We start from the raw sequence: 25,516 nt of genomic DNA on the forward strand, positions 1-25,516 counted from the left end.
TAAAATGTTAACCAAAGCTTCTTCATGGGCAGTATACGAAACAACCAAGAAAAGGGTATAAATGTAGTGATAAACTACTAAAGTGTTAAGAAGCAGAGACTCTACAATGTAGTAATTATTTTATCTTGCACAGTCGAAATTGTTGAACAAATGAATAAATCTTGTTCTTGACATGAGATCTTAGTTTGGGTTCTCTTTCTCTTCATTCTCTATGGATTATTTTGTTTCTTCCTTTCAAATATATATTTATGATCTGTTTATCTTCTGATCAGTAAGTATATACTAATACTTTCTATTTTTTCAACCATTACAAATCAGTTGTTAAAAATAATCCCAGAAAAATATTTTAATGTATCTGATAAAGTTCTCATACCCAGCATATATAAAGAGTTCTTGTAAATCAGTAAGAAGAATACCAAATAGGAAGGGGAAATGGACCAAAGCTTAAATATGTACCTGGAAAAAGAGGATCTCTGATAAACATATGAGAAATTTTCGATTTAATTAGTCATATGAATTAGTCATAGTCACCAGAATGACTAAAATGAAAGGGACAAATGATATCAATTGTTGCCAACCATTTAGATCAAATGGAATTCTCGTAAAATGCTTGAAAAACTACAAATTTTTACAACTTCCCTAGAAAACCATTTTTGCAAAATCTACTAAAGCTGAATAGATGCTCTCTGACTCAGCTATTTCATTTCTTCACATAAATGAATTTGTCTACCAGAGACAGTTATAAATATTCATAACAGCATTTTTTCATTATAGTGCCACACTGAAAATATTCCAATGGGTGAAGCTGGTATCAGCAAGGGCTGCAGGCGGCTCATGACACCATGGCAAGGTAATTCCTGCTATTATGGGGTGAGAGGCCATGCTGACACTGCTCAATACCCTGAAACACTTGAGCAATTAGTAATTAAGATTAGAGTTAACTCCAACTTAGGCCTGTGACATAAAACATTTTTTCAAAACTTTAATTCAGGCAATTGAGTAAGATAAAGTACCACAAATTTGTGTTAGTTAATGTCAGCTACTTTAAGATGTTTTAGACACTTGTGATTCTTGCCAAGAAGTGCCATGAAGCCATGGTGATTGGTCAGAAAATCTGGGAAACATTTGACCAACCCATGCTGCAAAGATGGTCTATGGAGGTCCCTGAGAAACCTAAAGTCATTGGGGGAGAAAGACAAATGGAAGAGAAACTGCTGATTTTATGAGAAATTGAGGCCAAATGTGAAGACCTCAGACAAAATCATCAAAACGCTACCACAGCCTAAATGCTTACTGATTTCCTTCTCTCTATCAATTCCTGAGCCCAGAAGGAGTGGCTCAAAGCAGTCCAAAGGATTCTGTCCTGTCCTCTGATACCCCCACATCCCTCCCTCTTTCAGCTACTGTGGGAAGGGGTGAAGGATGGGAACAAGAATGCTGGGACCCTGGGAGACAGGAAAAAGGCAGTTGGGTGGTGAACTGTGGCCCCACAGATGAGGGCTATCTACCTAAGATGGAGAACTGCCAAATGTCAGAGTTAGTTGGCAAAGATTCTTTGCTTTCAACTACTTGTTTTGACTAAGTCTTGGCACAGTCTAAGCCAGACTGAGTAAAACCAAGGTTTTTCAATTTCTCATCAGAGATCCAGACAATAAAGAGGCAAATGACTCCTTGCCCCACCCCACCCTCACAGGACTGGGAGAAACATGCAGGGGAAGCAGCACATGGGAAGGTGATTTATGCAGAATTTCACCTCATCGTAGGACTTGATCCAAAAACATCAAGAAGGGACTGGAATGTTCCTACTTAAGGAAAATCTTTGACCTGACATTTTTGGTCTTTTGAGTAAGTACCACCCCTCCCCCAGAATAATTATTTTCAGATTCCTTCATATTCAGGCAGACTTCTCCAACACTGGCATCATCTAGTTCTCCAGGTCTGGTTTTTTCTTCTCATCACTTAGAAATTCTCAGGCTGTTCTCAGACAGTAGCGACCACAGCTTCCATCCAGCTTCCCGTGGAACTGCTTCAGAGCCTCCAGACAGATGTAGATATAGATTCTATTGGAAGCAAAGGAGGTGGTTTATCTGTGAAGATGACAGTGACTATGCCACATAATTTCTAATCTTGCTTTCCTTTTCCTATTTACACCAGGGGCAATTATCTGCATTTCTAAATAACTATTATCTTCAATTAGAACTGCCCTAAGCAAAACTGTGGGATAATACAGTCCGAGGGCTTCGGGGACCTTCGTCTCTCCATTTCTACGCTCTTTCACTCACAATTGCCACCTTCTGCCCTGTCTGTTTATATTCATATTGTGGTACATCATAAACTACTACCATCCACAATTTTACTCCACTCACCTAGATTTTATTTTATTTGATCTTTACACTAACCTGCAACATTACATTATTTGAGTTCTACAGATAACATGAGTCTCTGAAAAGTGAAATAATCCTCTTCGTGCCACACTATTGCAAGTCCAGAACTAACTGAAGAGCTTTCTTCATTCGCCATGTCATCTCCGAATGAAGGTTTAAGCTAAATGCGTCTCCACTTACAGGACTACTTAAGTTTAATAAAGGGGCAGATTCAGTCACTAAAGATGACTCTTCTGGACTCTAAGTTTTCACTTCCTAACTAAGCTTTACAGTGCTTTGCATTTGCCCCTCTCATAGTACATGTCAATCTGAATTTAAATACTTCATTTTTTCTCTCTCCCCCCAAGGGTACAAGAGGAGCAAACCAGTGCTCTCTGTTTGGTGGAGGATTAAGCCCATGCATATGGCAAAGACAGCACCTACACCTTATCATCTGAGCTAGGATCAGACTTGGGAGACTCATTCCTGGGTCTGGAAGGATGAGGGATCTGTGTCTCAAGAGAGTTGAGTTCTCCAGCTCTGCACACCACAAACAGGCGTGTCTGCACCCAGAACAATTCATGTTCACCATGAGCCTGCTCTCTCCTCATCAACTGCAAGTGCCCTTCCTGAGGGCACTGTAGGTGCAAACCACAGTGACAACCACACATGGCTTCTTCACCAGCCCTGATCTGTTCTACCAGCCTTGATGCCCTTATGTTAACAGCAGGCCTACTGAGATTTGCAGTGTGTCTGCAGTGAAGACCCAACCACAGAGGAGGCAGCCCAGGTTCTGGACTCTACCTCCTGCACCCTCAATGTCACCAAAAATTCACCTGGTCCATGTTGCTACTACGTAAGGCAGCACTAAGTAACTGAGAGTATAGTAGCCAACTAATCTATTCCTAGGCATTACTAATTAACAAACCTTAAAAGCAAGTAAGTTATTTACAAAATTCTTTAGCATCTTAGCTCCAAGTAATAGATAATGGAAAATCTCAACAAACTGACAAAGTTGTGAAGATTTAGAATGAGTGTTTCTCATCAACTTTCTATCGCTCACACTTCATGTTAGACTAAGCCCACCCTTAAGGCTCTGACTTTCTCATAACTTTAAACTTCTTTGACCTCTTTGGAACTATTTGTGGTTAATTTCATGTGTTACCACTGAGAAAAAGTAGAAGGTAGTTTTGACATTTTTATATAAGATCTAAGAGTGGATTTTTGCTTTGTCTGGTATCAGGTTGTTTTCAGGGACCTTACTATATCCTGACTACCTGGTAGCCACTAACATCCCCAGGATGTTCCACAAACCTCTTCTAGGGACTGCTGTGAGAATATGTTCTGATGTCCTGTTCACCTATGGGATTCCCCTGCATTGCTCTGGTGGTTTCATGTTCTCGACAATGACTTTGAACCGAGGAGGACTGGGGAAAAGAAGTGGAAGCTAGCATCACTTTACCACAAGTGCTTCCTTCTCTTATTTCTTTTTACCCACAGATAGAACCAAAACCCTGTCTTAATCTTGTGAGATAATCCACCTTCCTAGATGTTTACATTTGCTATTTATTCTATGTTGTAGAGAGATTTCATGAATTGATTAAACCACAAACTGACAAGAGCCTGAACTTGTAAAACATTTGAAGTCCTATTTCAGCCATACCACCCTGAATATGCCCAATCTCATACGATCTCATCTGGGGAAATTAAATGTCCTGGAGTTCTAAATGGAAATTCTTGCAGAAATCCTGATTTATCTGCAAAGGCCCTCTTGGTGAATTTACAAAAGCCACTCTTGTCCACAGGTCAGTCTCTCAGAAGGACTTCTGAGGAGTAACTACTTTGTGCATAGACCTGTGCTAATCCTCATTATATAGGAGGAAAGAATCACAATGTAATCATTTTATAATTGAAGCAAACCTAGAGAAGCAGCAGCTAAGGAGAATTAAAGTAACAATATTAACATCAACTGCGACAGATTCCAAACAAGGTGACATACATGTATGTAAGCTAAGTTCTTATTTTAAAAATTCTTTTTTTTTTTTTTAGAAATCTTGCTCTCTTTCTTTTTTTTGTTCTTGTTGTTTTTTATAAGTGAAAGGAATTTGCCCCTCAGGGTCCCAGATAAGCTCAACAGTGGTCATTACTCATTCACAGTTTCTGCTCTGAGAAGTAGTAAATAATAACATAATAACATTTCAGTCGATCTTCAGTTAAGCTTTGAAATAATAATCTTCTAGGCTGGCAAAGACTCAGCCTAAAACACAGCTGCCCTCTGGACATACAAGGCCCGAACCCTATGAGAATAAACTTAAATCATTGGAAACTGGCGAGTCCCAATTTGGCAGAGAGTAGAAACAATGTAAATTATAACATTACCCAGAGAAGTCTTTATCCCCAGTTTTACCAGTTCCCTGACCAGAATTTTCTCCTAAATAGAACTATCCAACAAATCAGATAGGGTGGTGCATTTCTATAATTCTAGTTACTCGGGAGGCTGAAGCAGGAAGATAACACTTTTGAAGCCAGCCGGGGCAACTTCGTGAGACTGTTTGAAAATAAGAACAGGCTGGGTAGGGATGTGGCTCATTCCGTGGTAAGTGCTTGCGTACCATGTACAAGACCATGGTTTGAATCTCCAGCATAGCAAAAAAATAAAAATAAACTCTGGCCTGCCCAACAATGGAAAGGAAGGAATCATCTTATGAAGAAACAAGCTCTCCTGTTGCTTCTGTGGAGCATACACTGCTAGGAGACTCTCATCATAATTCTCCAAGCAAGGTATTTTAGAAATGAGCAAACAGGAACTTACATGATACATGAGCTGCCATTTGGTGATGGGATAGAGGAATTTCATGCCTTGACAGATGTTCACTGAGTTCCTATCAGCTGTCAATTGCTCTGTTGGATCTGATGGTTACAGCTATGATAAATATGGTCCTGTTCTCACTGACGTACAATCCATCCAAGGACAAAAAAAAAAAACTAGAGGCCACCATCATACATTGTGCAAAGTGTCACGAGGAACACAAGGAACTAGGGAGCACAGATGTATTTACCTCAGCCTAGGCAGATGTGGGTCATTTCTTAAAGAGGCGACACCTCAGTAAGTGCAGGTGGGTAAACGAGGAGCTGGTCAGCAGTGGAAGTCAGGCCAGGTAGCATGCAAGGCTCGGAGGTGTGAGTGATGGTAGAATGATCACGTGGCAAGGCCAGGCGTCGAGAGGCGGCTGAGATGGGCACAGTGAGCGCAGTGCGGTCCCACAGGCACACCTCGCTCCCTCCCTGCTCTGTGCTAGAGTTGGATCCTAGGTTCCTTCTCGGCTGGGCTTTCCCTAATCAGCCCCTCATCTGCTCCTTTTTCCTTTTGTGTTATTTATCTCTGGCTGTACCACACACTGTACCAAAACTTAGCAGCTAAAAACAGCAAACACGTATCACCTCATAGATTTTAGAAGGTGTCTGTCTCTGGGTCACTTGTGATGTTGTACTGGAGATGCTGCCCAGAGCTGTAGACATCTAAAGGCTTGACTGGAGCCGGGACTCAGGTGTCACTCTCTTTATAGGGCTCTTCGCACCATGGCAGCTGGCATCTCCCAGAGTGTGAGATCTAAGAGAGAGAAGAAATTCATGATGCATTTTGCTTTGATTTGTTTTGTTTTGTTTTGTTTTGTTTTGTTTTGTTTTGTTTTGTTTTGTTGAGAGAGTCTGCAGTTCAGGTTGGCCCTGAGCACACTTTTTAACTCTGGCTATTCTTAAACTCACAACAATCCTCCTGCCTCAGCTTCCTAAGTGCTAGGATTACAGGCATATGCCACCACTCCTGGTTCATGATGCTTTTTTGGACCTAGACCCCACAGTCATACACCAGGGATAGTGTCCCTACTACTGCAACCCAAAACCCACTTCCTTACTCCAAAGTGCCAACACTGCAGCTAAACCTGAATAGTGATGTTTTAGTTTAGAAAAAACATTCATACCTTAACTTCTTTTGTCTTAAAAAAAAAATGACACATGGGTTTGCCACCACTGTCATACATCATCACTCCTGACTTATCGTATTCATTTGAAATCAGTCACCTGCCTTCACATGGAGCAGAGAGGAATTAGGCTTCATCTTTTTCTTTTTTTATTTTAAAGAGGTTAAGATTAAACAGAACAAAACAGGTCATAATGAAATAATTTAAAGAAACACAGATTTCAAAGCAAGTCCACTGGAGATCTTCACTATCTATCTTATTGCCTCTAGTTTTCTTCCAAATAGTTGTTCCTCATCTTCACACACATTGAATACATACTGAACATTATAGAACTAATCAAATCATAACAGGATGATGAAGGCTTTTTTAGATCTTCAAGACCTGACATTGGGGAGGTCAATAGTGACTGCCATAATGTCCCTCATTCTCTTCGTAGTATCTGTCCTTATCTTTACATATGCTGAAATTGAACATAAGAGACTGGACTGATATCACTCTGAACAGTGAATAATAGTGTTGTTAGATTTTATATCATAATGCTACAGAAGTAGCACTGGGTTTCTTAGTATCTCTTCTTCTTCAGAGTATCTGTTCATTACATCATGCATTGTATAATCTGTTCCCGTAAACAGTTTAGAAATTCTCCCCATGTGTGAATCTCTACATTTATATCTATCCTTTCTGTATTATAGGGAAAAACAGATCATAACAAGGCAACAAAAAAAATTCCTAGAAAAAACATGAAATGAAAAAGACATATAAAACCACAATATTAGGAGATCTACAGTAGTTACTATGCTTTCTCTTGTTATTTTCAACATAATTGTCCACATCATCAGGCTTAATATAATGGAACATAGCATTACATAGCTATTTTAATAAAAACACAACTTTGGAGACATTGTAGGACTTCAAAATCAGTTAATAATCAAACCACAATGGGTATTTTATTATATCTTGTCATCTTCAGAGTAGTTGCCTCTACTTTTAGACTTGATACTATCAAGCATACCAAATTCGAATAAAATCAGTCAAGGCAAAACAGCGGTCTAACAAACCAGCTTCAAATAAGATCCGTCATAGTAAGACAATGTAAGTAATACAGGGCTTCAGTTTAAGTTAATAGGAAATTAAGGATAGTTACTGTGGTATTAGGCTTAATCTTTCAGAGGAGGGAAAATCAAAGACTCGTGTACATTTTAATGGCTGCCATTCATACTTTATTGCCATAATGTCCCTCATCCTCTTCGTAGTATCTGTCCTTACATTACCGTCAGTGGTAATGTCCATCGTGACCACTTGATACAATCTAGTTCGTTGTATCTTTACTGTTTACTCATTTGTTTATCCCCTCTCTGAGACCACTGGAATATAAGCTCCCTAGAAATTTCTCTACTTTATTTACTATTGTATTTCTTTGAGTCTCAAAATAGTATTTGGTACATAGTAAGAACTCAGTAAGTACTTGATGACTGGATTGGTACAGAAATCAAAAGATACATTAGTGAATAGGTGAAATAAGATTGGAAAGATAAATAGAAGCCATATAGGAAGGTCCCCTAGACTATGTCCAGAAGTTTGGATTTCACCCCTTGAGTACAGAAAGTGGTCAGAGTTTTTAAAAGATGGCTGGGATGTTGTGGGTGTCAGGGAGAGACTCTTGCATGGCTTGGGATATGAGCCCCTCACTGACTTAAAATATATCCTGTATCACAATGACACAAACATCTTTGCCACTCCAGCCCCTCCCAGAGATCCACATATTGTTGAAATAGCCTCAAAACTTAAAAATTGCTTCTGTAAGTACTTGACAAACTCTAGTTTTTTAGAAAAACCTATTCACTGAATGATAAAGACCTAAGACTTTTATAATATAATCTATATTATTAAAGAATTATACATCCCCAAATACTGAAACAAAAACTCCATAATAGACAAGGCTCCATTCTGAGGCTGGTACACGTACCTTTTTTATAAATTGATAACATTTGCTTAGAGAAGGGATCAAGCTAGAAAACATTGTCCCGTAGGTTGTGAGGAAGCAGGATAATGGCAGTTGCAGTGATTGGGCAAATTATTGATTGTTGTAGCAGCACTTACACTCTGCAGATGAAGAGAAGCAAAATAACCCCAAGGATAATGCTATAAATAAAATTTTCTAAAGTTTTCTGCACATTTTTTGCAGAGAAAAACCCAAAATAAGTAATGCTAAAAGTAGAAACTCCTCTAATCCTGCCCTCCAGAAAAAAATCTTTTGATAGCCACGTGAAAATTCCTTTCATTGTTTTTAAAGACATGTTAACTGTATCATTCTTATTCCACAAAAATAGGGTCACGGTATGCACATTATTTTGTGATTTTTCTTATGGTGCTTAGTTTTTCAAAGTTCTGCTTAAGTCAACACATTTTTTTAAAGTCCAGCCTAAAAATCTTCTTATGACCATTTAAAAAAAATACTGCACAACAGGGAAGAAATATTTTTATTTCTTTCTTTTTCCATTTGTTAGCTTATCTCCAAATGCCACTAAACATTAAAGTCTTCCAACCCTATGTGTAACTTGTCCAGGAAGAAAGAAAAATAAATAGAAAAAAGAAATGATATGCTGTGAGCATATACCAACTCCCCATGATGAATGCAATCATTACGTATTGCAAACACATACTAATTAAAAATTTTTTTAACATTTTAGGAGAAAGTTTAAGGAAAAAATTAAAGCAAACAATTCAAAATGATGCAGTGATCAGTAACACATTTCTTGAAAAAAATAACAATAAAGGAACATTTTGCATTATTCAAAGATTATGCAAAAGGGAATTTATTGCCTACTTCAAAGTTATTTAGACTTTTCATCAGTTCTGGGAAGGGTTGATGCTACTGGAATTCAGAAAGGAAGCATGGCTGAGCTTAAATGTGTCTTTAAAGGAATAAGAAAGAGTATTTGAAGGGTTTCAGGAATTTGCTTTTTCCATGCTATGTAGCACCTGATATGATCAAAACTGGCTATTACTATGATTTACAATATTTTTCACTGATTTTACATATATATACATAAAACATATATGTATATATGCTTATATATGTGTATATATACATATATGTATATATATATGTTTGATATATACATGTATATAACACCTATATACACATGTATGTATAATACATATGTGCATTGTGTATATATATATATATATATATATATGTATATGTCCAGTTAAAAGTTCCCATGGTTAACACCTTCAAGACAAGGAGCCCATTTTTTCGTTTGACAAACATCTATGCTTCACCTTCTCCATACAGTCCCCTAGCCATGCAGTAACAGTGATTCATAGATCCTGCCTTCCAGGTGTTTTATGCCCAATGTGCAAAATTAGAAGAGGTATATTATGAAGGTGGGGAAAACACTGCAAACTAGAGATCCTCTGAGCTTTGGACTTGTCTGAGAGGAATCAACATGTACAGTTCCATTTTGTATGAACTTCGAGTAGTGAGAGGCCAAAAGACACTATAAGAGAGAGGGAAGTAGAAAAAGATGAAGCTAAAGAAAAAAGCATGATGGGTTCAGTAACCAGTATGAGTTTGCACACTATGGTGATGACAATGTACCAAAAGATTACAAGGGATGAACTATGGCGATCCCAGCAGCTCCTTAACAGTGGCATTCTGGAGAGAGTGAGGAGGAGAGCGGAGGTAAGATCAGAAGTAGAAAAACAAGTAGCAAGCTGGAGCAGGAGGCAGGAGACAGTGACCTGAGCTGGCTGTTGGAGCAGAGAAAGCACAATACACAGGATAGGCTTCGACAGGCTAAAGACAGACTGGATATGAAGCTAGAGCTAGGGAAAAGTTGGCAACTCCAAGCTTTCTGGCTTGAACAGAAGCCGTTGGTGTTTTATTTCCTGGACATCTAGGGAAAAACAATATAGAGAAAGAAAATGACTAATCCAGTTTGAGCCAGTCTGGTACAGAGGCCCAGGAAACAGTTAGAGACAAGGATACGGAGTGAAACTGACCATAGGCCACTGAGCTACAGTACTGATCAGGGACTCATCACTTACTGACAGTCATGCAAGAATGAGCTCACCCAGACAAAGGACATTGCGTGTAAGAGAAGTGCATGCAGTTGGAAAAAGACAGTTGAACAGTAAGTGTGGTAAGTCAAAGCTGCAACAAAAGTTTCTAGTGTATATTTGGGACAGATAAAAAGAGAGTGTGGTCAGCTCTACTTGGAAAGTTCTGGAGCTGTTATTCAAGGAGATGATGCATAAGCAGAGTGTGGTAAGTCAAGTAGGTTCTCAGCGAAACGAAAGAAAGATCAGGGCAAGCAAAAAACATCACTAAAAAATGGCACAGAGATGTGGAGAGGCACAAAGTGTGCGGGAAATCACAAGCAATGTGGAATTGCTGGCTTGGAGGATGCACATAGAGACAAGAAGTAATTTTCAAGACGTGGAATAACTGAGGTGTTAGTGTTTCATCATCAATGAACCTCGGTCTTCTTTAATAGGTAGGAAACAGGTATAATGGTGCACAGTGTGCGAATACAGATAAAATGTGTCAAATCTCCCACCCAATGCCTGGGACACTGAGACAGAAATGAATCTCTGCTATTACTTTGCTAGAACTTCACTCTGGCTTCAGTATGACAAGAGGTTGAAGGTGTAGGAATGGGACCACAAAGTGGCCAGCAGGTGAGGAATGAAAGGAATCTTCAGAAGATACAGGATGGCTCTTGCACTTGAGACATGAGACAACTCTTCAACAACTAGGCATCATTTCAGGCAATGAAGCCTTTCCCCAACAGGCACAAAAATACAAGAATGGGCAGAAATGACATCACAATAAGGAACTCTCTTAGAGATTTCCGAGCTGAAGCCAGGGTGCTGCCTTTCTCAGCCTCAGCTCAGCACCTGCATAAAGGGCAACTCCAAGTGACCACTACTCTGCAAGAAACCAAAAAGCCCATCAATATCAATATTGGAGTTACACATTAATTTTAGCAGAGACAAATTCACAACTACAGAATCTCTATACATAAATTCAGAGAAAGGAATGGTCATTCTTGAAAGATATTAGGGCCAGAATGGGACTATTCATAAAAGGAAGAAACAAATATAGTGTTATATTTTACAAAGCACACAAAGTAAGACCAGGTAGAAGCCATCAGACAGAGACAATAGAAGGTAGCTGTTATCATTGGTTAGAACACTTTCAGAGGAAGAATTGAATCCAGAGTTTAATTGTTGTGGATTGGAGAAAAGCTGGGTGATGGGAAAATGAAAGGAAGGGAGACAGAATTATCTTGGGAAGTTTGGCTGTGCTATTCGGAGGGTGGGGAATGTAGATAATCAGTCTTAAATGGAAGCTCTGAGATGGTTAACTTGTGTTTGTTGCTACTTTCTCAGCACCGACACGAGGGCCTAGAACATATCTCAATCCAGATCTCTTCCTAAAAATAAATTTAGGACCTTTTGAGATCATAGACCTGTGCCTTAATTTCATAAAGTAAACTTTGAGACTGTTAACAGTCATGCTGCTTGCTAGCGGCAGACGCATGCTGGAAACTCAAACTCTCATTGTTCTCTTGGTGTTCCATTTTCTATACCGCGTGTGCAAAGTAGGCGATAAGTGAAAATGAGTGGGAATCTAAACTTTTTATTTTGCCATTGCAATAAGATTTCAGCATGTGCAAAGCCAGTGTAGGCTTTCCAAGTGAAGAAAGTGAACTGCAGAATAATGGATAGAGTTGACCACATTCTTGTGAAATAAAATAATCTAGTTGGCACTGAAAAAACTTCAGGATCACTAGACAGTTAAAGTAATTTTCTCTGCATGATAAAATTACCAAAGACCTTCAGTTTACAACATATTTCTCAGCAGTGATGGAACTTTATTTAGTATGTTTTATCTCTGTTAAGAGAAAAATAATTTTAAAAAATACTTTCAATGCCCATAGGACAACATCCGTTGCCATTGCTAATTAGGAACAGATTATAGAAAATGTTTAAGTAAATTACTGGCCAATATGTAAACTAAGTTTTGTGGGAACATCAGCCACATCCTCAGAGAGCCACTGAAGGCATCTTTGAACACCATGGTAGTCTAGGAGAAGGGGGAGGAGAAAATTGCAACTGTAATGTGGAAGAAAGAAAAGGTAGTGGGAAAAAATTGGGAGGCATTCCCACTGCGGGGGCTGAGGTATGCTAAAACAAACCACAGATAATCTAGGGATTGCTACAACAGGCACCTACTGAGAAAGAAAATGACTCAGAGATTTGTAGTATCAAGAACAGAGGGTTTCCTGCCTCCTCCACCTCCTGTTCATATTCACGCAAGCGTGCACAAACAGCTCTGCCACGCTCCTGCTGTGGACACAGTTTGTAAATTACTAAACCCTAGGAGCCGACTTCATCGAGGCTGCTAGAGGATTCTGAAGCAAAGCTCCAGGATAGCAGCAGACCCCAAATAAGTTATGGTTATGGTAACTGAATGAAAGGGCAAACTCAGAATGCAGACACCTTGAGCAAGTTCAGAGAGTTATGTTATGCTACACAGATGTGTTTTTCTAATTAAACACCACCCTACAGCTTTATTCAGAAGCATAAATTATTGCAGAGATAGAAGTAGATGATGATGGTGGTGGATAGATAGGTAGATAAATAGAGATAACAAATAGTATGGTTTATAGGCAAATGGATATACATATGCACAGATATAGAGATACATCTCGTGCTGATGATGATGCTAGGAACCCTCCCACTCAGTGGTTGTTCTGTATTTTACTGTTTGAGGCAGGGTCTCGCAATATTCCCCAGGTGGGCTTCAAACTCATAATCCTCCTGCCTCAGCCTTCCCAGTACATGTGCCGCCATGCCCAGCCTCTGTGACTATTTTCTGAGAAGATGGTGGACAAGAGGTAGGCTACAGGTCTCATCAGTCAAAGTTCAAGAGCCACTCCCTTTTATTCCCAAACTCTAAGTTAACAGTATATTGACTCAGAAAGCAAAAGGTTTGAAACTCCGAAGAAAGGCATAAAGTACAAGATTTTCAGCTCTGATATCATTTGGCAGTAATTACATCTGTATCTCAGAGTTCTGCCAGTGCAATTCCTTTCTTGGGATGGTTTCAAACATCCAAGTGGAGCAGAAGACCAGCTCCCCTCTCACCAACCTCACACACTTATCATGCCCCTTGGAAAATTAGACGGTATCATTGGTCGCATACAGACACCTAAATGCCCATTACTGCTTCCCTTTCAAGGTTATTCAAGGATATTCAGTACGTATGATGCATTAAACAGTGAGACTTTTACATTCTTGTTAAGTGACAGGGACAACTTTCTACTTGGAAACATTAAGAAAAAAATTCCCTCTCTTCTGTACAAGAAATATCAGAAATTATTAAAATATACTATAAAACTCCAAAAAGTAAATCTGAGTTATCACCAAATACCTGAAGGAATTTGCTGTATGGTAAAAGCAACTCTCAAATCAATAGAGTGAGGATGGACATTTTAATAAAATGGCAATTGGGAAATCAGCTGCAAAAACACAAACTTGGATCCATAACTAAGGTAATACTCATCATAATTAATTCCAAATAAATCAGAGATCTAGACATGGGGCAGGGTAAATCATAAACATATGATAGAATACATGTAAATTTCTTTGTGGCATCAGAGTAGAGGTCCTTTTCTAACTATCCAAAGTTCATGAGAGAATAATGGTACCTTAACTACTAACCACACAAAAGCCTTCAGAATAGCAATAGTAATGATAATACACAACTAAAGGTAAGTGACAAACTTGCAAAACTATTTGTAACTCATCTCAAGTAATGTGACTTTGCTCTATACATTTTTTACAGAAAGAAAATACAATTACCCTTAAAGATATGAAAAGATTCTCAACCTCAGGGTTAAAGAAAAAAAAACCTCTAAGTCAGAATTATACTAGGAAATCATTTTTTACTTGTCAGATTGGCAAAAGTCCAAGAGTGAAATAATTAGTGAGCCTGATGGTTACTCCACTGAGACCTGACCAAATGCAGGTGGGAGAGTGCAGCCATCAAAAGTTCATTTACCCTTCGATCTCATAATCCCACTTCTGGAAATTTACCCTAAACGTACAGCTACATTAGAAAAAAATTCATTTGTACAGTTATTCACTGAAATATTGGAATCATGTAATTACAAAATTACATACAACCTAAGACGTCTAGTTAAAATACAGTAGAGTCGTGCAAGGAGATACTATATAAAGATACAGAATAAAAAGTGGATTCTGTGTATGCTTTAAGACAGAAAAATCACTATGAGAGATTGTCAAGTAAAAAAGCTTTAGTGTAAGAGAATACAAATACTTTTGTATTTGCCTATATTTACATGAAACATATTATACAAGAAACTCAGAAAAATATTTACTAATTTGGAGGAAGAATAAAAGTAGGAACAAAAACAGTAATGAGACAACTAAGTATGTGTAAATGTCACTTAATATTGTTTTGATTTTGATCCATAAAATATGTTTCTTCAACAAATAAAATGTTAAAGAAACATAATGCTGACATAGAATATGGCACAAACCCTGAAAAGCACCATGCTTCTGCCTCCTCTTCTTATTGTAACATATTTAAATCACATCCTTAGGTAAAGATCCTCCCAAGCCTCGCAGAATAACACTTTCCAAGAGACAATTTATTTAGTCTCTTGTTTTCTTGCTGAAGGGAGAGTTGTCACATAACAAGCAAATAAAGGTCACTATTTGAAGGATAGCTTGTTCAAGGATCCTCTGGCACAGGAACGAATCCAAGGCAGACTTTACATTTGAAGGGCAGGCAAATCATGAGAACACCAGATGTGGGCTTAGGAATTTTTAAACAACTTACAGTTGCTCACATAAGGACAGGAAATCTGGTCCTTGTGCAGGATCAGACCTATGTGTGGAGCCGGTCCGGTGCTTACTGGTTACATTTCTACAAGGGGTGGATTCATCAGTACAGTCATATCTGTGGCCTCTCAAGTCAGTGGGGGATGAGCCCCACTGCCCCAAAGCACCACTTAAATGGAACATGAATATGGCTCCATTACTCGGTTTCCATAAACCTGTTTCCAGATGTAAGATACCAATAATAAGGTTATCCACATGCAGGCACTGAGCACAATGTCAAGGACATTGTAAGCACTTAGTGTTCAGTAACCACTGATATTGATATTGATATTGATATTGATATGATATTAATATTGATATTCTATCTGTACAAAAGAGAGCCTATTTTTTCATTACCTCATCAGGCAAAATACCATGTACATGCATTGAAGTTATGAAAGAGGAATACCAAACAGCTTTGCTATCTCCCTCTTTTTAAAAATTTTATTTGATTTTTTTGTTTTGAATTGAACAATGGAGCCTACATCTGCACAGTGCCGAGTAAAGCCACATGTGTGAAAGTGTGGGAGCCCCTGGGGTGTTACCCTGCACGGCAGGACACTGACCATTTACTGTAAATTAACCAGGTGTAGAAAATCTAAACTCAGATTGGACATCTTTGGTTAAACTCATCAAACCCTTCAAAAACTCTTATACCTCTTGATATCAGAAAATTTTTATAAAGTAGGCTGAGGCAGGAGGATCACCATGAGTTTGAGGCCAGCCTGGGCTACCTAGCAAGATTCTGCCTCAAAAAAAAGACAGAAAATCCTTTCAATGCAGCTACTAATAGCCAGTTTGGTTTTAACTATTTTATAATCATCTTGGTGCTTCACTACTCGCGTGTCCTTGCTCATGCTAACAGCAATATGTATACAGAAGACACTGTCGATACTGCATTTGGTGGCAGACAGATCAGCTACTACCCACAAAAATCATTTCATTGCCACATCAAGGCGAGGGCGTTTATCTGCCATCATCTGAATCACTGAAAGCTCTGTGACGTTGGTGCTTATCTGAGAATCCAATTTAGAGAAAGCAATCGCACTTAACTCTAGCAGTGTTTCCATGGTCAACTCACAGTTTTACAAGGAAGAATCAAATTTAGTAAGGCCTTCATTGGAAGTGATATTTTTGGCTGGCCTAGTTTCACAAGTACTTTGGCAATGCTGCATTCTCACAAATCAGAGCACTCGCAACTGACATATGCAGGGTTGTTTATCAAGTACTGACTTAACTTATCAGAGAAGGAGGGGGAGGCTGCTGCTTTGATCTGGAAAGACAGGATGCAAAAGGCAAAGAAATTAAATAGAGCAGCTCCATGGTTATGCTCTGAGGCTTAGCACTGAGCCGATCTCTTTCAAATTCCTCGTCAGAGCCCCACCAGTCACATGAACTTCAAAAAATGTCTGAACATTTTTCACCCCAGGGTCCTCTTGTGAAGGTGGAGAAAAGTAGTATCATTTAATTAGGTAAGAAAAAGAAATAAAAAGGATAAAGCGATATGTATAAAAAAGAAAGAAGTCAGATGATCGTTATTTGCGGACGACACGATCTTTTACGTCGAAGACCCAAAAATTCCACCAAAAACTCCTAGAATTAATAATCAAATGCAGAAATATAGCAAGACACAAAATTAACACAAAATATCAGTAATGTTCTGTGTCAGTAATGAACATAGCAAAAAGAAGTTAGGGGGAAAATACTACTTACAACAGCACCAAGAAAAATTAAACACTTGGTAATTAACTTGAGAAAGTTAAACACCTCTACAAAGGAGACCATAGTACTCCTTAAAAAGAAATCAAAGAGGACATCAAAAAATAGAATGACATCTCCTGTTCCTGAATAGGTAGAACCAAATAAGTTAAAATGGCCTTACTTCCAAAACTGATGCATACATTTAATGCAAACCCAATGAAAATATCAACAGCATTCTTCACAGACCTGGAGAAAACAATCCTACAATTTATGTGGAACCAGAGGAGACCCAGGTTAACCAAAGCAATCCTGAGTAACAAAAGCAAAGAAGGAGGCATCAGAATTCCTGATCTGAAGTTGCATTACAAAGCTATAATGATTTTTTTTAAAAGGTAGTATGATCAATGGATATATGGGTCAATAGAACAAAAGAGGAAACAACCCAAGCATATCCAACTAGTTCAACTTTGACAAACAGGATAAAAATGTACACTGGAAGACAGATGGCTCCTTAATAAATGGTTCCAGGAAAGTTGGATAGCCATATGAGAAAGATTAAAATAGACTCATATCTCTCACAACTAAAATCAAAATTGATTTAAAAATCTAAATATTAAAACAGAAACACAATCTGATGGAAGATAAAATGTAATATACTCTTGAAATCGTAAGTGTAGGCAAGGGATTTCTAAACAAAACTGGTTTCACAGAAAATAGTTCCAAGAATTAATAAATGGGATCATATAAAATTAAAAAGCTTCTGCACAACAAATAATAACAGAGTGAAAAGATACTCCACAGGACAGAAAAAAATTTTGCCAGCTACACCTCAGACAGAGGACTAATGTCTGGAATATAAAGAACAAAAATAAAAAATTGATGTTCAAAATAGAAGACCCAATAAAAAATGGACAACTAAAATGAATAGACACTTCACAGAAGTACAAATGGCTAATGAATACATGAAGAAATGTCCAATATCACTGGCCATTAAAGAAATACTAATTAAAACAACACTGATATTCCATCTTACCCAGAAAGGAATAGCCACTATCAAGAAATCAAATAATAACAAAAGTTGGCGAGCCTGTGGGGAATAGAGGAAACCTTCTCAATGCTAGAAGGAATGTAAACTAATACAACCACATGAAAATCAATACAGAGAGTCCTCAAAAATCTAAAAATAGAATTCCATTCAATGCACCTAATCATCTTCTAGAAATCTTCCCAAAAGAGGTAAAGGCATACATCATATTACAGTTTTACATATATATCCATGTTTATAGCAGCACAATTCATAATAACTAAACCCTGGAAGAATGCCGTATGTCCATCAGCATGATAAAGAAAATGTGGTACTTCTACACAACGGAGTATACTCTGCCACAAAGAAAGATAAACTTTAGTCACTTGTAGAAAAATGAATATACCCTGAGAGCATAACTTTAAGTCAAATAAATCAGGCACACGCACACAAGCTTAAATATTGCCTGGTTTTTCTTATATGAAAAACCCAAATTATAAATAAAGAAAAAAATAAAATGTAAGAAGTAGAAAGATCTTTCTCAAATGGGAAGGAGTTCAAGAAATTTAGGGAGTGGAAAGAATGGGGAGAAAGAAGTGAAAGCAGATGAAAAAAGAAATTAAAATGTGTTTTTCACATGTACCAACTCCAAAAGGAATGCAAACAGTATGTACTATAGACATATACTAATGCAAAATTTAAAATTCAAAAGCTAGTATTTCTCTCGTAGGAATGAAGTCATTCATATAGAGCATGTAGTAATAAGTAGTAGGCATCCAAAATCACTGATATATTCATTATTTAGTAAAACCTTCATATACAACTTGATAGATATAACTAATGTAAACAATAATAGTTCTCACTGCATCTAGTTATTATGACACAAAGTGAATAAATGTATATAAATACTTCAGCCAGAACCAGGACACGGTCAAATCCCATAAGTGGAAGGTTTATACAGCAAATACATTTTCTCCTTTCAGTATAATTATCATCTAGGACTTCTTTGGGAAAGAAGAAAAATTAATCTAGAGTTGAAGTTCCAGTTTAATCAATAGTTTGAACTACATCAATTATTTCTACCTGCCAAAAGATCCCAATCTCTTATAGCTCAATCTAATACCTTAATTTAAGCCTCTTTTTATTGAATCCTCACTTTCTCCTAGAAGCAACTTTGGTAAAATGCCATCTCGTGTATGATATGATAGGGTTGGACTTTAAAAGAACAAGCCCTCCAGACCAGATATTGCCATCTAGATCAGCATCTTAGATACTCCAGTTAACACAATGGGCTCAAGCAACCATCTAGGTTAGACACTGACATCTAATCTCAGTGTCTCACTTATTTAGGAGTAAGTGGGAGGAGCCCCTTTTCCTCTCTTTCCATGGCAAAGGAGAGGAAGCTGAGAGACCTGGATTTAGACTACAGTTTAACCTCAATTTTCTAAGTGACAGAAGGAAGAGAGTCTTATATAATTATCTAAAACACTGAATTAAATAGTGTAGGCACAAGACAAATTGCCTAATGTATATTGGACACTGTTGCTTTGTTTCTGGTGATAGTTAATATTTTTATAGAGTGTTTGCTGTGTAGAGATGACTATGTCAGAATCCTATCTGGATCTTCTCATTTAATCATTATAGCAGACCTAAAGACAGGATAGAGATGCTCCATAACTTGCCTAGGAGGACACTGTCATCCTGTCAAAGCTGACATCTGATTCCAATAAGTCTGAATCACAGCCATTTAACAAGTAAACGACCCAGGGATATGCTTTCTTGAAACCATAAATTGATAATAATACTTTGTTGCCTACACTTATCAAACCTTTATAACTTAGAACTGAAGGACTTGGAGAAGTGATTCTCAACTCATTCATGCAGAGACTCCCCAGCTGGTTTCATGACTTTAAGAGTGAAAGTGATTTAAAAAAAAAAAAACAGCTTAAGCCACAGGTATATGGAAAAACAGAACTTCATTTATTTTTCTCTATAATGCTATCTAATTTTTTTAAAGTCCCATGCCAGTGGGTATCACAACAGAGTCGACTCCAAGTGATCACGAACAATTAAGACTCTCACTTCTCTGTCATCCCTGCAGTTGCCTCCACATTGTTCTTCACCTGTGGGCAAAGGTAAGAGCTGGTCCTATGTGGCCCCCGGTCCCCTCTTCTCTACTGAGAAGTATAGCTTCCTCCTGACCTCTGACTGATCCTCACAGGTGTGGCTCCATTTCTATGACCGAGCCCCTCTCATTGGAACAGGACAAATTCACACTTTCCTATGGCACCTTTGTCACCAGGGGAGATGCTGACATGTTCTACCTCAGCTTTTCTCCAGGGCTTAGCCACAGACCACAGCCATTTGCTCTTTTTAACAGACAGAATACAAGGGGGTGGCATATGTCCATAAAGCTGGTCGCCTTTCTCCACTCCACTTGGGGAAGTGTGGCTGATTCTACTTTCAAGAATCTCAAGCAAGTAACTGTCTAATATTTTAGACCCCCAAAGCGAGAGGTCCAGCTCTGAAGCAACTGTCAATTGCTGCAGGGTAAACTCTCTCACCATGACCAGTTTCAAGTTATCAATGTAAAAGCACTAAGGTGGAATCAAGAAGAGATGACACCACGGACTCCCCCAAATAGCTGACTTACTGCCCTAACAAATGTGTCACCCTCACCCAACCAGCACAGCACAGTGGAGTTGCAGGGAACCTGCCACCACTTGTTCACCCTTCTTCCCATTTTCATTCCCAGTCTTGTGGGTTTTACTTTCACAGAGGCTTAGAAATTGCTAGGGTTATTTCCAAAAGATGAAAAATATTAACAAAAAATGAGAAATATAAAATAAAAAGCGGCCTTTATTCTGAGAACACGGAGAGAGATGACCGGCACCCCCACCGCTGGGTCCGGCAGTCTCTCCGGCAAACACGTGGCGTTGGGGGCCTGTAAATAGCCTTGGTTTGGGGTGGAACCTAATGCGGGCATTTGGGATACACAGGTAGCCCATTGGTCCTAGGTTTGGCGCCATATGTAAATTTCCAGGGGTGGGAAGATGGCGTCACAGGTAACTTCCTAGGGGCAGGGGAGATGGGGCTTCCTGCTTCCGGTTGTGGCTTTCCTGGCTACAGTGTCCTATCTGGGCCAAAACCCTTTCAGAAATATTGGCTTTGTATGATTCCATTTTTATCTTTTAAAAGTCAAATCTAAAACTGGACTCTCTAGTTATGCAATTAAAACCCTCAGGTTATAACAGATTATGTAATCTAACAGGCAGCAAAGGCATATGGACTAGTGCTGAATTAGAAAATACAAAGTTTAACCAAAATTGTCAAGTATGCGGTAGGGGGTGGGAAGAATTTATATTCACTATATCAAAATAATGCCAATATGTCACAGACATTCCACTCCCTTACCCAGCTCCCAAATCCTCTGCTGGCATCTGCCATTCATTTCCAGCCCTTTCTGTCTCCCAGTGGGTGAAGGTTGGCATGTGTTACCGCTGCAGTCCAGTAGCCCCGAGGTTGATCCTCCAGGCTTGTACACCACTGTCATAACACCTGTTTCACGTCCTAGCTACATTTTTTGAAATAGCAAAGTAATTTTTATTCCTCCAAATAGAACTGTTTGCTGGGGATAAACATTTTAGGAAATGTAACTATTATTGAGCTATAAGCATATGCTAGAATCGTGTTCAAATGCATGAAATCAAGAATCATACATTTTGAGATAATTTATGATTGTTAATCCTATATTCCATTACTAGAACTCTGAGAAGTTATCTGATCCAGGATCACAAATCTATTAAGTGGCCAACAAGTGATTCAAACATCTCCTTGTATGACCCAAAAGTTTATCTTGTACTTAAAATTAACATTTGTAATTGTTTTTTCCCCAGCTTCTTGTGATTTATTAGGATTATGAAAGAAGATCTACTGTAGAAATACTGGTGAAGATTCAATCTTTCACTCAGAGATAAATTTCCACAACTGTATTCTAAACACATTTGACTTTGTGTCATTGATACATCTGGATTTCAGGCACAAGGCAGAGGTCAAGGTAAAAGTGATCTCCAGGGTCCTACAGCCACCAGTACCTTTAATCCCCAAAAAGAATGTTCTCCAGACATCCCCTGGAGAAGCAGAAGACAAAGAGAAGTTGTTTTTTTGTTTTTTGCTTTTTGTGTTTTTTTTTTTTTTTTGAGGTAGGCAGTCTAGCAGAGGGGAAAGCATACAAGATTTGTCATAGTTTTACTCTTAATGTACAACAGAGAGCCATAGAATCTCAAAATGAGTGTATCTGTATTGTCATTAACACTGTCACGAACAGTGCTCAGGCACATACAAACCACACATGTATTACTTGTTATTATCAACTTGGAAACATAGTTAACAACGGGAACCTGACACAAGAAAAAGTAATGCTTACGGGCTATGCTATCCTTCAGAGAAGGGGGAAATGGAAATTATTTGTCACAGAAAATCTGAAAATTCATAAAGCATGGGAAGAAAAATGATCTTTCTTATATAGAATTGATCAAAAATGTCTATTAAATTATTTTATAATTATTTGCACCCACGACTTTTTAAAAGTAGGTTACTACTGAAAGATACACTGATATTAATGTGTTGCACATATTGGAAGTGAAATTGTGTGGAACGCCACTGAATTTGTACAAGGAAAAGCATCAGTGTCTTTCTAGAAACTTCTCTGACAATATTAGAGCCTTTGTCACTACTTCTAAGTTCTGCCTTTATTGTATTATCAGTTGAAGAACAGTACAAATCTCTACTACTATATGTTCTTATATTTCTTCAAATTATAAAAATAAATGTGGGCAAAAATTTTTGATCCCAATATTTTGATTTTGACTGATAAAAGAAACTGACATGGACGTACAATTTTCTCATCTCCTCTCCTCACCCCTTACCCTTGGTTCGCTGCACCCCTTCCCATCTGCAAAAGAGCCTCTCCTTCTATCCCTCTTTTATGTTTCTTTTAGTTTGTACTTTGCCTTACTCACACAAGAAATACCATATGGTATTAAAGTTTGTGTCTGATTTTCACAGCCAAATTCACAGAAATTAATTTATACGATCACGCTATACTTTCTTTGAATACTACAGCACTTCGGATGTTTCATTTCTGCAAAATTACACAATAAATAACATCTGGGTTCTTTGTAGAACCAGAGTGTTAGTATTGTCACACAACCTATTTTCAATTTTGTTTTGATTTTCCCAGCACATTAACCGTTTTGACCTAAATACTTACTTAACGGGAACACTGAATGCTAAAGGTCTCATTGTGGGCAAAATTTTCCTGAGTGAGATGTCCAAGCTGACTAAAGTTGAAGTTATGAATGCAAAGCATCTCCATTTACACTTATGTGTAGCACTTAGGTTAGTTTTTATTTTCTTCTTAATATTACAAATTAGAGTTTTGCTTAGTTCATCTTAAAAGAGAAATGATTTACAGCAAACTTAGGAAATCTTTGAGATTGCGTAGATATTCATCCAGAGACCAACTTTGCCTGTCTTCCCTTTCATCAGTAATTATCTTGGTCCTTCATCTCCACATTTTCTGACTCATAGCTGATAACATCTCTAGTTCAGGGTTACTATAATGCAGTTCACATGCATCAGATTCCAGCTTCTACAATCGCTGAGTCACAATGCTGCAGCCAGAATCATTTTTGCTTTACCACGTAACAGAAGTAGACGAATCATTTCAACATCCCTACCCCAAATTGCCTCTGTCTGAGCTGAATGTAGGTCATAAAAGATACATCTGCAATGAGATGCGCCATGATTTTGGGGTACCTTGATGCCTGTGTGACAGATTTACACTTAGCTTCCGTGAAACATGTCTTTTATTTCCTATTACTTAATAGGAACATGCCATTATAAAAAAATATTTTGAAAAGCATACGTGAAACACCTTTATAAAGTTTATGCTATTCAATCTCAAAACTAAATTGCTAAGCTATTATCCCTATCTGCAAGATGACAGCACAAGCTCAAAGTTTCAAAGACTTCCTCAAAGTGAACTTGAGACCACAGGTTACTATAACTCTAAAACCAGTGGCTTCTGACTACCCAAATATCACAATCCCCTGTAAGGTTATATGTACAGATTTCCACCATATTCTACAGGTCTGTCCTGGATAGCTTCCCTCTATAAGTCTACCACCTGCTGCTTGTGGTTCATTTTTATTTTCTAGGTGGATTTCAGTCAAGAAAGCAAACCACCAAATGATTTTATTTGTATAAACCAGAGACATGAATGTTATAATGTTATAGCAACATACCTTTTCTTTTTATCTCCTTTCTAAAGCAGTTTGTTTGTTTCATCAGGCAAATCATGGAAAGACCAGGAAACAAATGATGTAGTGGCTGCAGCTGTGGACTTGCAAATTGCCTCTAGGGGGTAGAGAGGAGAAACTCTGATTTATAGCATCTGATTTCATTCCCTCCATGATCAGTTTTAACCTATTGATACTTTAACAACCTGTTCACAAAAGTCCTAAGCATTAAACAACGGACCCATGGGGGCTGGGGATTTAGCTCAGCGGCATAAGTACCTGCCTTGTAAGCAGGCAGTCGTGAGTTCGATCCCTGGTACCGATAAAAAAACGAAAAAGACAAAAAAAAAAAAAAAAAAAAACAACGGACCCATGAGCCAGTTCCAGCATGCAACAGTAGAATGTCCAATGGAGAAAGCAAATAATCTCCCAGCATAATCTAACTTTTTTTGGTAGTGATTTGAGTTGGTGTGAACATCTGAAACATCACTCTGTTTTCAACAGACTTACAAAATTGTTCCTAAGACTTGATTTCACAGTTTTAAAGGAAATGCTCTGCTAGGACTATGGGGCCTAATGAAGCCATGAATGACACTAGTGGATGGAGCACTTGTTGAAAGAGAAATGGATGCCATCTTTAGGATGACTACTCTTTCACTCTTACCGCCATGGGACAGGGATTGCAGGATGGGAGAGCTGACCGTGCTCGAGAGCACCAGGGAAGGAAACAGCAAATAGGATTCACGGAAGTTTGGCTCTGAGCCTGAGCGCAAATGGGTCTTTCTGGGCCTCTGCTCACCACAGAAGACATGTTGAGATTAGAGATCAAAGCCAACACTAGCATTAGAGTCCATGAGCACAGAGCTAAAGAAACCAATGGCTGGATGTAAGCTGAGGGCAAGCTGTGACCAGGGATCACAGTTTGATCTGTCCAGTGGCAACTGTTCTGCCTGGAGTAGCCTTTATGCAGCACAGTCACCGTGGAACACTGATTATGGCAGTCTGACAAACACTGATCCCTGAGCATGTCAACACAACCACTACTCACTGCATGCAAAAGAATCAAAAGCATTTTTCAAAACCAAGTATGATTCTAGGGTCACCTACTATTTTATGTTTCTTTTGCTAAGCTTCCAGAAGTCAGGATAAAAATGTACATGAAATGATACAAGCTATGTAATCTGTCCTGGAGCTCCTTGGATAGCTTACCTCAGCATGGTTCTA

The 25,516-nt window shown here is 38.3% G+C and overlaps 1 long non-coding RNA gene across 1 annotated transcript; it reads right to left on the reverse strand.

The window, feature by feature from the left end:
- Positions 1 to 237: 237 nt before the first annotated feature.
- On the reverse strand, positions 238 to 24,404 carry LOC134477172 (uncharacterized). Its single transcript, XR_010049083.1, has 3 exons — positions 24,299 to 24,404; positions 5,805 to 5,973; positions 238 to 2,060 (listed from the first exon to the last, which is right to left on the reverse strand). It is a non-coding gene; the product is annotated as an uncharacterized LOC134477172 (long non-coding RNA).
- Positions 24,405 to 25,516: the final 1,112 nt, after the last annotated feature.

This window comes from Cavia porcellus, unplaced genomic scaffold, assembly GCF_034190915.1.
Source record: "Cavia porcellus strain 051 isolate PalLab524CR breed Dunkin Hartley unplaced genomic scaffold, mCavPor4.1 scaffold_8, whole genome shotgun sequence".
NCBI classification, from domain to species: Eukaryota; Metazoa; Chordata; class Mammalia; order Rodentia; family Caviidae; genus Cavia; species Cavia porcellus.